Genomic DNA, 12,970 nt, shown 5'->3' with positions numbered 1-12,970 from the left:
TTTTCTTGTTCTCTATTCTTCTCACTGTATGTTTAAAAGAAACTTTTTTTCCAATTATTATTATTTAATAGATACAAGGAATTCTCTCTTGGAGTAGAAAAAAATGTTTTGATTGCCTAGAAGTTATTTTATTTGTAAATGTTTATGCCAGTGGTCTCCACTAGTTTTAAAACACAATAATGCTTACAGATGTTGAGAGAAGTACTGTTGATTGTATCACTCAAGAAGGAAAATTTGAGTGATCATTTTATGCTTATTTACTTGGGAATAAGGCTTATCAAAGGCCTTACCCAGGGGTGAAATGCTCCCGATTCAGACTGGATCGCCCGACTGGATCCAGTAGCGATGGTGGCGGGTGGTTCGGAGAACTGGTATCAAAAATCCCTTTCCCCCCCATATGCCCAGCTGAGCTGTGTGATCATCAGAGGTTTGTTGTTGTTGTTTTTACTTTTAAAAGCATTTTTTCTTCGGTTGAAAAAATGCTTTTAAAAGTAAAAAAAAAAAGTTTCCAGGATATATTTGTAGGTTTGAAGTTTAGAGCTTTAGTCTGGCAAGATTCTGTCTATTAGGTATAAGCAAACAAAGAACTGGATTCAAGTGGATCTCATTGTGTCCTCTCTGGAGCTTAGATCTGACACTTGAGAAACAAGGAGTTAAAAGCAATACAACCAATAAAATACATAGCTCCATCATTGTGTGTTATGACATGGCATAAGGGTGACAGGGCATTTGCAAGTCATTTGATTGATTAGACCAGAATAAATGTTCTCCACGTGTAAATGGACAAGATCTTTTCTTCCAAAAGATCATTCTGTTTATAGAATTCTATTGAAAGTTTATTATTTATTTATTTATTTATTTGGTAGACCTCACAATACCACCAAAATTATCTTGAGTGATTATTTTTCATTTTCATTTTACTGGAAAGAAAGATCACAGTCACAGTCAAAAGGAAAAATAAAAACAGAATGCCACAAGAAGGATCTAGAAGATCTAAAAAGATTCTTTTAGAACATCATTCATTTTCCTTTTAAACTTTTATTATCTTTAACAGGGCACAATAAAGCAAATCATCTGTTTTAACTGGAAAGATCTTTTCCCTTTCTTAGTGGTAAAAAAAAAAAAAAGGACAGGAAACATGTCAAGTGTAGTGCCAAGGATCTAAATTACTCCATATTCCTTTCCCTCTTCATTCCACAGGAGAAAAAGCCAGGCCTCAAGGAACCATTTTTAAAAGTGCATTTCAGTCTAATCTTGTTAAGAGCAATTCTCTCTTTATTCATCTAAAGACAAAAATGCCTGTCTCTGTAAGTCTGTCTAGTGCGGCAGTTGAAGGAAGGGCACTCAATGTCCAGCAGCAGGCAGCATATTGGATGCCCAGCCATTATTACTATTATTGCTACAGGAACAGAACGGTTGCTAAGCAACAAGGCATAATTATGTCCAACTTGTGCAACTGAGGAAAATTGAGGCAAAGAAAAGTTTGGGAACCTAATCAGGAAAAAATAGCTTCAGTGCCGAACAATCAATAGTGCACCTGACCAGAAAATAAACTCTTAATGGACGTTCAGAAAGCAAAGCTACTTAGGAAAAAACACAGGTAAATTTAATAGCATCAGATGAGTTTAATTGGTTGCACACTAACTTCCCTCTGGGGTTGGTATTCCAGGGGAAGACAAGGGAAGTTACACCAACCTTACCTTTGCATAGGCAATAAGCAGTTCCAAAGGGTTGCGCTCAGAAATTTCAACAAGTGCAGCGAAAAAGCATAGAAAAGAAGATAGATAACTATTTTCCCACAAAATAAGACAGTCCCTGATAATAACCCCAATTGGGCTTTTGAGCGCGTGGTAATGCTTATTTCAGGGTTCAAAAAAATATAAGACAGGATCTTATTTTCAGGGAAACATGGTACGTAGGTAGATAGATAGATAGATAGATAGATAGATAGATAGATAGATAGATAGATAGATAGATAGATAGATAGATGAGGAGGAGAGAAAGAGTGAATAATGTACGTGGGAAAGACTCAAATAATAAAAGGACTCCAGAGACTAATTCAGACTCATTACCTTTTGGCCTTGAATGAAATATCCAAATGAACTTAGGCATTTTTTGTGTTAAGCCATTTGCCTGATCGCTTTAAGGAACTGCCTCCATTGTTTTGTTGCAAAACAACAACAACAAAAAAAAAAAAAAACTTCAGCAGGTCTCCTTCAATAGATACCCTACAAATTTAGGGGCAAGATTCAAAAAATATATTAAAAAGCTCCTTTTCCAAAGGGTGGGGGATTTGGGGAAACTTTTTACAATTCATTTTGTTTAGAAGAAGCAATATCATGGGCAACCAGCTTTTCCCCCCTCTGCATGATGTATGTGACTGCGTACATTATTCCTGACTAGTATCTAAATTAAAAAGCTATTATTAGGAACTGGGCTATGATTTTGGGGAAAGCAATCCTTCAGCTAAATTGATTTAAACTATTAGAAGAAGGAAAAGTGAAAATCACCACTTGAAATGCACAGGCTGAGGAGTGTTCATCTCAAACAAGGTGAGAAATACAATGTTGTCCTTTGGTTTTTAATTTGGTTTTAATCTGAGCAGCAGAAAGAGGCAAATCTGCTTCTTATTCATCCATGCCTCACGCATCTACAATCTTCCAGACCACCTTTCTTTCTCATCCATCATTGGAGCCTGTAGTAAGCTGGAAGATGAACCAATGAAATCTTCCTTTAATTTTCTGCTATTCTGCCCAGGATACATAAAGTTGGAAAACTCTGTTCTCTTGAGCTATTTGGTCACTCCAAGACTTTGGCAAGCTGTATTTTTCTGTTTTCTTTAGGCTAACCAGATTGCCAAGCTTCTCAAACTTTAGGTTCGACAGAACAAAGTTTAAGGATATAAGAGAGAGAAAAGAAATGAGCGATAAAGAGAAAAAAAAGACCAGATATCAGAAAAACAGTAAGATTATAAATCAATATAAAAATAGATTTGAAGACCAAATTAATGGATAATGACAATAAGGGATAGAAGTAAAGAGAGTGGTAGCTAGTTTTTATCCCTCATCAAGAATAACCACCAGTTGTGGTTGAAAAGAGTCAAGGTGACATTATGTGTAACGCACAGAAAACCAGACCGAGCTTTGATCACACAGTTGTGGCTGCCATCTTGACTTTTGCCACCATAACCTATGAACACCCCTAGATTCAGAATGTAATTCTTTAATGGCATTCCCGGGGCTAAATCTGAGCCAAAGTAAGTACTTTCTGTACCTCTGTATGTGTGTGTACATTTGTTCAGCACCAGCTTATCCATTAGGTACAACTGCCTTGAGTCCATGAATTTTTTTTAATAAAATTTTTAATGCAAAAGAATAAAGTTTACTTACTTTTAAATCAGTGGTGGGTTTCAATTTTGTTTAATACCGATTCTGTGGGTGCGGCTTGGTGGGCATGGCATGGCTTGGTGGGCGTGGCTTGGTGGGCATGGCAGGGGAAGGATACTGTAAAATCTCCATTCCCTCCCCAATCCAGGGGAAGGATACTGCAAAATCCCCATTTTTTCCTGATCAGCTGGGACTTGGGAGGCCGAGAATAGATCCCCATCTATTCTCGGGGCCAGTCAGGATTTTTACTACCGGTTCTGCAAACTGCTCAAAATTTTCGCTACCAGTTCTCCAGAACTGGTCAGAACCTGCTGAAACCCACCTTTGTTTCAAATACATTTTCAGTAATATTTTACAAGCTTTAGGAATTACTTAAGCATTATATATATATAAAGGGGGGAAAAGCATTTTCAAACTCACTTTACATTAAAACTTTCTTTCAATTACAAATATCAGATCAATAATAACCTATCTAAATTCCAATTGGCTCGTTAAGTTTAAGCAGTGGTGGGATTCAAATAATTTAACAACCGGTTCTCTGCCCTAATGATTTCTTCCAACAACCAGTTCACCAAACTGCTCAGAAAGTTAACAACCGGTTCTCCAGAAGTGGTGCGAACTGGCTGAATCCCACCACTGAGTTTAAGTCACTCCTTCCAGTTTATCTTCATAGAATAAAATATTTTTCTTCTCTGGAATGTTTGTCAAGCAGTTATAAACTTTTCTTTTTCTCAAGGATTTCTCAAGCTTCTTAGTATCCATGAAAGAAAAATCCCAAACTTTTTCCTTTTGAAAGTTGAAGATTTTCTTGGAGCTCTTCTTTTAATTGCATTAGGAAGTTTATATTTAAACCATCATAATAAAGATTGGTGTCAAGTTTATATTCCAAAATTGCAATTGACTCCTTTACATTGTCAGCCGGTTGTGAAATTGCCTGGGTGGTTTGGTAACTTTCTGCACATAATTGCATCTCTGAAGTACTTTGAGTAGTTTTTGTTTAAAAAACAAAACAAAACAAAACATCCTTGGAGCATAGCTGGTCTATGAAATGATAGACTTTATTTAAGAATTTTTTGAAGACATCAATAATTTGCTCCTCCATCTTCACAGCTATCTCTTTAGTCAAAAGAGTAGCTTTTTTTTTGTAAGTCACATAAAAATTGCTGGCCAATCAGGAATCACAAAAATTGGAAAGTTTTGGCAACTCACAGCAAAGCAGACCAAGCTACACATAATTTAAAAATAATAAACTTGAACCACAACTCTCTACCCTTATATATCTCCATCATTTTTTTTTAAAAAAGATAGTCCACACTTCCTTATTTTAGCTTGCCTACAGCAGCTTTCTTCCTTGTTGTTTAACAGTGAAGAAATCCCCCAAATGGTGCAGATCTTCAAACAGGAATAACAGGCAGTGGCTAAAAAGAGCCTCTCTTAGCTTAATAAAGATTAACAGTCCTTAAAATGATTAAGAAATGAAAAGCATAACTTACTCTCCACTTGAAAAATAAATTCTAAAATGGCTGCTTTTTCAAGAATGAAATGATTGCAGTCCTGCCCCCAGGTGCTAGCTGGCAAGTTGCCTCAAAGCACAGTTTCTGGAGCTACTTGCAAACCATTGCTGTATGAAGGATCTTGTGAGATGATTGTAGGATTCTTCCTAACCCAAGAGAGTAATATATACTAAAAGAATGCCAGTTCCTTCTGTTGGTAAGTTGGAAAAACGACAGGCCAGAGAAAAACCTCTCAGGGAGCCCCAGGGATTTCTCCAGGGGTGGGCTTCAAAAATTTTAGCAAGGGGTTCTCTGCCCGGTTGCTGGGCAGGTGTGTCCATGGTGGGTATGGCCTAGTCAGCCTCCTGCACCATGGCAGGGGGGCTTTTTGCCCACCTCGGGCTCTGGAGGCTTTTTTTGAGCCACTGGGAAGGCAAAAATGGCCTCCCCAGGCTCTGGAGGCCCTCCGGAGGCCAGGAACACACCCATTTCCGCCTTTCCAAACCTTCAGTAGACCCATTTTTTGCCCTCCCTGAGCCGCTGTGCACACCTTGCACTTACCTACATCCAAAATGCGCTGCAGGGGAGGGGCAGGGTGGGTGGGGCCAGCCAGGAGTGGGATTTGGGGATTTTCTGAACTGCACAGAATCTTAGCTAGAGGTTCTCCCGAACCCCTGTGAGCCTCCTGGATCTCTCCCTGGGTGTGTCATCAGTTGGCTATCTTTTCACCGGAAGAGCAAAGTTATAGTGGATTTATGAACTGGATTCCAAATATCAATCCCGTCCCCAAGGTCACATAACTGCATTCTGGATCCTCAGCAATCAGCTCACATTTATGGCTGTTTGCAGCATCCTTTACTTCCAGTTTTTGTCAAAATTAGCCAACAGCAAAGCTTTGGTTTGCTTAAAAGTACTACATAAAATTGGATCTGTCATCTGGGTGACTCAATTTATGCTCATCCCGATATATGACCATAATTGGGCAGTTCAGTAAGTTGAGGACTACCTGTATTTGTTGAATATTCTCCAAAGACATTTCTTATAGTGATGCTTCTCTTTATTATTTGCTAATGAATTAGCATTTAGCAATAGCACTTAGACTTATATACTGCTTTACAGTGCTTTTACAGCCCTCTCTAAGCGGTTTACAGAGTCAACATATTGCCCCCAACAATTTGGGTCCTCATTTCACTCACCTTGGAAGGATGGAAGGCGGAGTCAACCTTGAGCCTGGTGAGATTACAACTGCCAAATTGCAGGCAGCCGGCACTCAGCAGAAGTAGCCTGCAGTACTGCACTCTAACCACTCCACCACCATGGTTCAATTGGACAACAATAATTACTGGACATGGAAATAGCAGCACTCTTTTTTCATACTGCACCAAGTAAGAAACAAAAATATGACCCCAAACTTGTCTTTCTCCCTGGCCAAGAGAGACATGAAGGTGGTGAAGAATGACTCAACCACCATGTATCATAATGCTGTCCTCCAGTGACAAATGGCTTTCTACAAATTACCTCTAAGGTAATGCAACTTTTAACAAAATGACTTCCTTTTTGGTTTAAAGGAATGCTTGAAATGTGATGTGCAAATTGATATTGCCTGTATGCTTTGCACTAAGACACAGAAAAGCCCATAAACACATTTGTAAGGCTGAGGAAGAAACCACGTTTAGAGTTCTAAAATATACACCAAAAGTAATGTTTAATACTCATCAGCCATAGAGGAGCCATTCCAGATCAAAGGATTTCCTGACCTTCAGCATGTTCGCTCTGAACCTGAGCAGAAACTAATTTCATTAGCTGTTTCCCATGGGCAATTTTGCAGAATTTCAGGGCTTTCTTGTATCAGATCCAGATGAAAGAAAAAACGAAACGGCTCTTAAAGAGGCGACAAAAGAAAAAAAAATGTTGCATGTTTTTTAATACCTTCAAGACATTTTGGACTCCTGTCAAACTGCCTGGCAGGTCCATGCAATTTTCTTAATGCTGTTGTCTTTTTCCTACAGTTGAGAGAGAGACAGAATGACTGCCCCAGGGTTATTCAGCTAGCATCATGCCCAAGGAAGGACTAGAACTCTCAGTCTCCCAGTTTCTAGTCTCAGAACTGGAAAGCAGAATCATCTTAGTTTACCATTTCTTCCCCAGAGGTCTGATTGTATTGTATCATATACACCTCAACATTTTAGGTTAAGCACAATCCAGTAGAGGTAGTCCTTGACTTACAACTGGTCATTTAGTGACCCTTCAAACTTAGAATGGTACTGAAAAACTTGACTTGTGTCCTCATACAACCATTGCAGCATCCCCCATGGTCACATGATCAAGATTCAGGCCTGCATTTATGACAATTGCAGAGTCCCAGGATCATATAATTGCTGTTTGTGACATACCCGTCTGCTTCCAAAAGCAAAGTCAATAGGAGAAGCTGGTAACCATCTTTAAAGCGCTCCATGGCATAGGGCCGGGTTACTTACGGGACCGCCTGCTGCTACCGAATACCTCTCACCGACCCGTGCGCTCTCACAGAGAGGGACTCCTCAGGGTGTCGTCAGCTAGGCAGTGTCGTCTGGTGACACCCAGGGGAAGGGCCTTCTCTGTGGGGGCTCCCACCCTCTGGAACGAACTCCCCCCAGGACTTTGTCAACTTCCGGACCTCCGAACCTTCCGCCGCGAGCTTAAAACATATTTATTCATTTGCGCAGGACTGGACTAGGTTTTAAATTTATATTGATTTTAATTGGTTTTAGTATTTATATCATTTTTAATTAATTTGGCTTTAGAATAAGTTTTTTAATTGTGATCTTAATTTGTATTTATATGTTTTTATTGGCCTGTGAACCGCCCTGAGTCCCTCGGGAGATAGAGCGGTATACAAATTTGATTAAATAAATAAATAAATAAATAAATAAATAAATAAATAAATAAATAAATAAATAAATTTGCTTAATGACACGTGATTTGTCGACTGGCAACCCCCAGGGGGAGGGCCTTCTCTGTGGGGGCTCCAGCCCTCTGGAACGAGCTACCCCCAGGGATACGCCAACTCCCTGACCTCCGGCCCTTCTGGCGTGAGTTGAAGACTCTTTTATTCCATCATGCAGGACTGATAGTTTTAATGGGGATTTTAATAGTTTTTTAGTTCTTTCAGCCTATCTAAATTAATTCTTTTAAATCTGTTTTAATTTTTGTATCCGTTGTCTTAGTTGGCTGTAAACCGCCCTGAGTCCTTTGGGAGAAGGGCGATATAGAAATTTAATAAACATAAGCATAAACATAAACATTTACTTAAGAATTGCAACGATTTGCTTAACAGCAATTGCAATCAAGGTTGTAAAATCAGGTGTGACTTACATAACAACCATCCTGCTTAGCAACAGAAATTGTGGTGCCAATTTTGTTGTAATTTGAAAATTACCTGGACTGTTTTAGCAGCTTTACCCAATGTGTTTAGAAGGGACACAAACCTGATATCCTGACAGAAGCAGTACAGTCCATATATTGCTGGCTCAGAATCAGAGGTGGGTTTCAGCTGGTTCTGACCAATTCTGGAGAACCAGTAGCGGAAATTTTGAGTCGTTCGGAGAACCGATAAATGCTACCTCTGACTGGCCCCGTCCCCATCTATTCTCTGCCTCCCGAGTCCCAGCTGATCAAGTCCCAGCTAATTGGCTGGGTCTTCTTTTGTTGCCCTGCAGATGGATCTGGTAAGCAGGTTAGTGAGGTGGAGAGGGAATTGAGATTCTACAGTATCCTTCCCCTGGAGCGGAGTGGAAATGGAGGTTTTATAGAATCCTTCCCCTGGAGTGGGGTGGAAATGGAGATTTTACTGTATCCATCCCCTGGAGTGGGGTGGAAATGGAGATTTTATAGAATCCTTCCCCTGGAGTGAGGTGGAAATGGAGATTTTACAGTATCCTTCCCCTGCCACGCCCACCAAGCCACATCACGCCACCAAGCCATGCCCATAGAACTGGTAGTAATAAGTTTGGAATCCCACCACTACTCAGAATAGATGATATCCAGAACATAACAGTGAATAGTGTTTCAAACTTCAGAGGTACATCGGATCCCCTTTTTCTGAACCTCTTTAAAGCTGCTGCAGCTTTCCTCAGAATCACACGGCTGCTCTTTGTAGTTCCAGCATAATCCTAGGAAAAGACTCACCTGGATTAAGAAGTTGCAAGCAGCCCGTTCTGAAGTAATTGTTTGATTTTGCATCCCAAACGCCACCAGCTGGTAGACTTCAAGTCTGCCTTCTCATTTTCTATAGATTCCGTGTAGGGAAGTTTCATCTTTACCATTTATTAATGATTTTTTAATACCTTTTCACCCCTTACTTTGGAATGCTTTAGACCTTTCTCCAGAATTTGAACCTTCAAATTCAGGTTGAACTTTTACTTGTAGGCCACAAGGGCCTTGGTGGTGCAGTGGTTAGAATGCAGTACTGCAGGCTACTTCTGCTGACTGCCAGCTGCCAGCAGTTCAGCAAATTGATTCTCACCGACTCAAGGTTGACTCAGCCTTCCATCCTTTCAAGGTCAGTAAAATGAGGACCCAGATTATTGGGGGCAATATGTTGATTCTGTAAACCGCTTAGAGAGGTCTGTAAAGCACTGTGAAGTGGTATATAAGTCTAAATGCTATTGCTATTTATTTACAGTTTTAACCAAGACTCACTTTCTGCCTTTTGACTGCACGTCAACCATTCCTGCGTGCTTTTGAGCTTGGTTGCAATTCCATCCAGACCTCGCACGATTCAAAATAGTCCCTGTGATTTTTGAAGGCAATGCTTTCTTTTGAAAAATGAGGGACAGCGAGGCAATCAAGATATGTGTATCAGAGGGGTAGGGGGCAGTTAATATCAGTTTGCAAATTTTACCTCCCCTTAGGATTTTTTTTTTCATTATGAATATTCACACTTCCCATTCTCTTGACAGCAAAGTGCATTCCATTCTGTAAATAATATTTCAATCAAAAATCCACTCTCCCGGCGAGCTGTAAATAAAACAAAAAACAAAAAAACAGAACCTCAGAGAAACTGCCATCTAGAAAATGAGTTGGTGCTTAGCTGTGTAACTATTCCCTTTCCGACATCTAAAGGGATTTGCATCATAAGCACTATTTTATGCTCTGGTGTCTGCTGTAACAGGAGAGGCTTATAGATACCACCTTTTGGTGGAGGGCAAGAAATTGCTTATGCATATTCTGGTTTACCCTTGAACAGTGTGACACTACCATTAAATCTTTCGCTGATTGCCAAACAAGAGAATATTTTCTTGCCTGTGAGTCTTGTTTAGAGAACTAGATTGCAAAGGTGGTGATACAGTAGTTATCTATAGGACAGGGAACACCTGAATGATAATTCTGTGTCGATGCATAGTTGGTACATTGCTACAACCCAAGGGGGTGGGGAAATCTGTGCAATATCACCATGATTTATACAATGAAATTTTTGTGATATCGGGGACTCCTCTGTGTTCTCTGAGCTAGGTTGTTTTCTTGCAGACCCAAAAGTGATTTTTCACCAGGCAACTGGACTTTCTTGTTTTTTCTTGAGTTTTGCCTCTCATCCAAGAAGCTTCTTCAGCTCTGACTGGATGGTGGGGAATGGAAGGATTTATATTCCTTGCAAACAGCTGGTCATCTGCATCCTTTTAGAGGGTTGTAGAAGCACTTGGAGGTCCATCTGTATCCTTGGGGTCACCTGAGTAGTGCTCCTGGTTCCTGTAGTCTGCATTTTTTTTCTTTGGAAATCCATTCCTACTCCCACACCATTCAAAGGGTGTTCATCCCAAATTGCTAAAGGTCTGTAGAGATTCTCAGTCATCCAAGTCATGGTTGTCCCAAAGGTGCTTTTTCATGAGGCAACTAGAGTTTCTTGTTTTTTTCTTTGAAGATGCTTCACTTCTCATCCATGAAGCTTCTTCAGCTCTGACTGGATGGTGAGGAATAGAAGGATTTATATTCCTTGCAGACAGCTGGTCATTTGTATTCTGTTAAGTTGTTGAGACCACTTGGAGGTTTATTTGTGTCCTCAGAGTTGCCTGTGAAAATGGAACAGATTTCCAGAAAAATTGCAGACTTTAGGAACCATTCGCTCTTCAGTTTCCGATGCAGTTAACATAGAACCATTTCCAACAGCCTGTGCCTCTCTTCAACAATGATGGGACACAGGGCAGAAAATATCCTGCAGCCAAGAAGGCTCTACACCCATTTCCATTACTCAGGTGACCCTGAGGACACAGATAAATCTCCAAGTGGCCACAATGACCACAAGGCTTGGGAGAATAGTCAGGTATTTAAGACCTTCCTTAATGACACAGGATTGGGAGCCATCCAGATTTCAAAAGGAACCTCATTCCAAAGTGCCAGGGGTATAATTCTTGAACCCCAATAGATGATACTGTCTAATTGAAGTGGTCTGAAGTGTGCCAACTCAGTCAACTTGTGTTGGCCATGTAGACTCTATGGGAGATAAGAACTCTGTCAAATAACCAGCAAGAAGCAATATACTTAAGAAAATAATTTACATTCATTTTTTTGTGCCTACAGCATAGCTAGTGATTTAGAAATAGTCTCAGCAAAGTTACACTATCTTGGTAACAGATTGTCTTCATCTAATCCTTAGTGACTGAATTAAATATAAGCATTGAATAATTAGTGCCTCTGATTACATTAACATAAGTACAATAAACTGATACTGTGAAGGGCTTCTAACACAATGCTACTAACACACCTCATTATTTTCAATTCTAGGCATATGGCCTGCCTAATATTCTAATTCTAGATTCCTGCTGACCCTTCATTGCCTTTCCATTAATTTCTAGCAATTATGATGAAGTTACCTGGAGATTTTATGGCATACAGCAATTAAGTGGAAATTTAGCACACTCCTACGTATAGGCTATCCAACTTAGATATACTGTACATTCATTGATATGAATAAGAACAAAAATGCTTACATAGATTTTCAGAGACAGGCGAGCCATTCTTACAATAAATATTTCCCACCGAAACAATATGAAATATTCATTTCATGCAATTACTGCCATTAGATTTTCATCCTGTTTATGGTGCATCAAGCTTATTGTATGAAATTAATATTACCAGAAATTTTTTTAGCTTCCATTCTCTGATATTGTTTTACTTCCCATTCTGTGTTTAAACCACACACACACACACACACACTTGTGCCAATTGTCCTTATAATATTCAACACAGAATTGACTAGGAAACCAGGCAACTTTCTCAGCTATTCTAAGAGCTTGACACACACATACACACACTCACGTGGACAAACAGTGATAGGTAATATAATCCTGACTGGTATGACATCATTCAGCATCTGCCAGCAAATTAGCAAGAGTTTGGAGGACTGACTTAATTGGCTTGATGAAGTTTCATCCCCTGATACTTTCCCCACTAATAGTTCCATAAGAAATACGACTTTCACCATCCTAGCACAAGCATTCAGCACAAACTGCAATAAAAATAATATAATCCATAATGTTTGATGAATTAATAGAGCATTGCGGTGTCCTAGAGCTGGAGCTCTCACCAAACAATCAGGAGGCTGCAAGTTCTATCCTAGGTAGTAGTGGATATTTCTCTCTCTGGGTGCAATGAGTCTACTGTGAACTCCAAGTAGGTGTCAGGAAGGGTATCCAGCCAGTAAACGCTCAGCTCCATTCAGTTGCCCCAACTCTACCCTGATAAAATGGGATCACGGAGTCATTAAAACAATGTTTGATGAATTAATGATGCAAACTCTGCCATTGCAACATCAGAGGCAAGCAAGTCATATTGCTTGCATTGCAATGCCATGATACATACATACCCAAATATCCCACATTCTATATTGTTTTCTTTTACAGCAAAGGGAGCAAGTAGTTTTCCTTATCTGCAAGGTTATTATGGCATGAGTTATTTTCTCTATCAAACTGCATCCTTAGCTCTAGGAAAACAACAGCACTTATTGACATCTGCTGATTTAGGCATTTGTAAGTTCCCTCTGACAAATGCTTCCAATCTTGACAAGCTTTGATTTCTTCTTCAAAATTTCTTTCCTTGACATTTGCCTTTTAATGT

The sequence above is a fragment of the Ahaetulla prasina genome, chromosome 2, assembly GCF_028640845.1.
Source record: "Ahaetulla prasina isolate Xishuangbanna chromosome 2, ASM2864084v1, whole genome shotgun sequence".
NCBI lineage: Eukaryota > Metazoa > Chordata > Lepidosauria > Squamata > Colubridae > Ahaetulla > Ahaetulla prasina.
The sequence above is the reverse complement of the archived record's forward strand: the minus strand, read 5'-3'. Positions refer to the sequence as shown.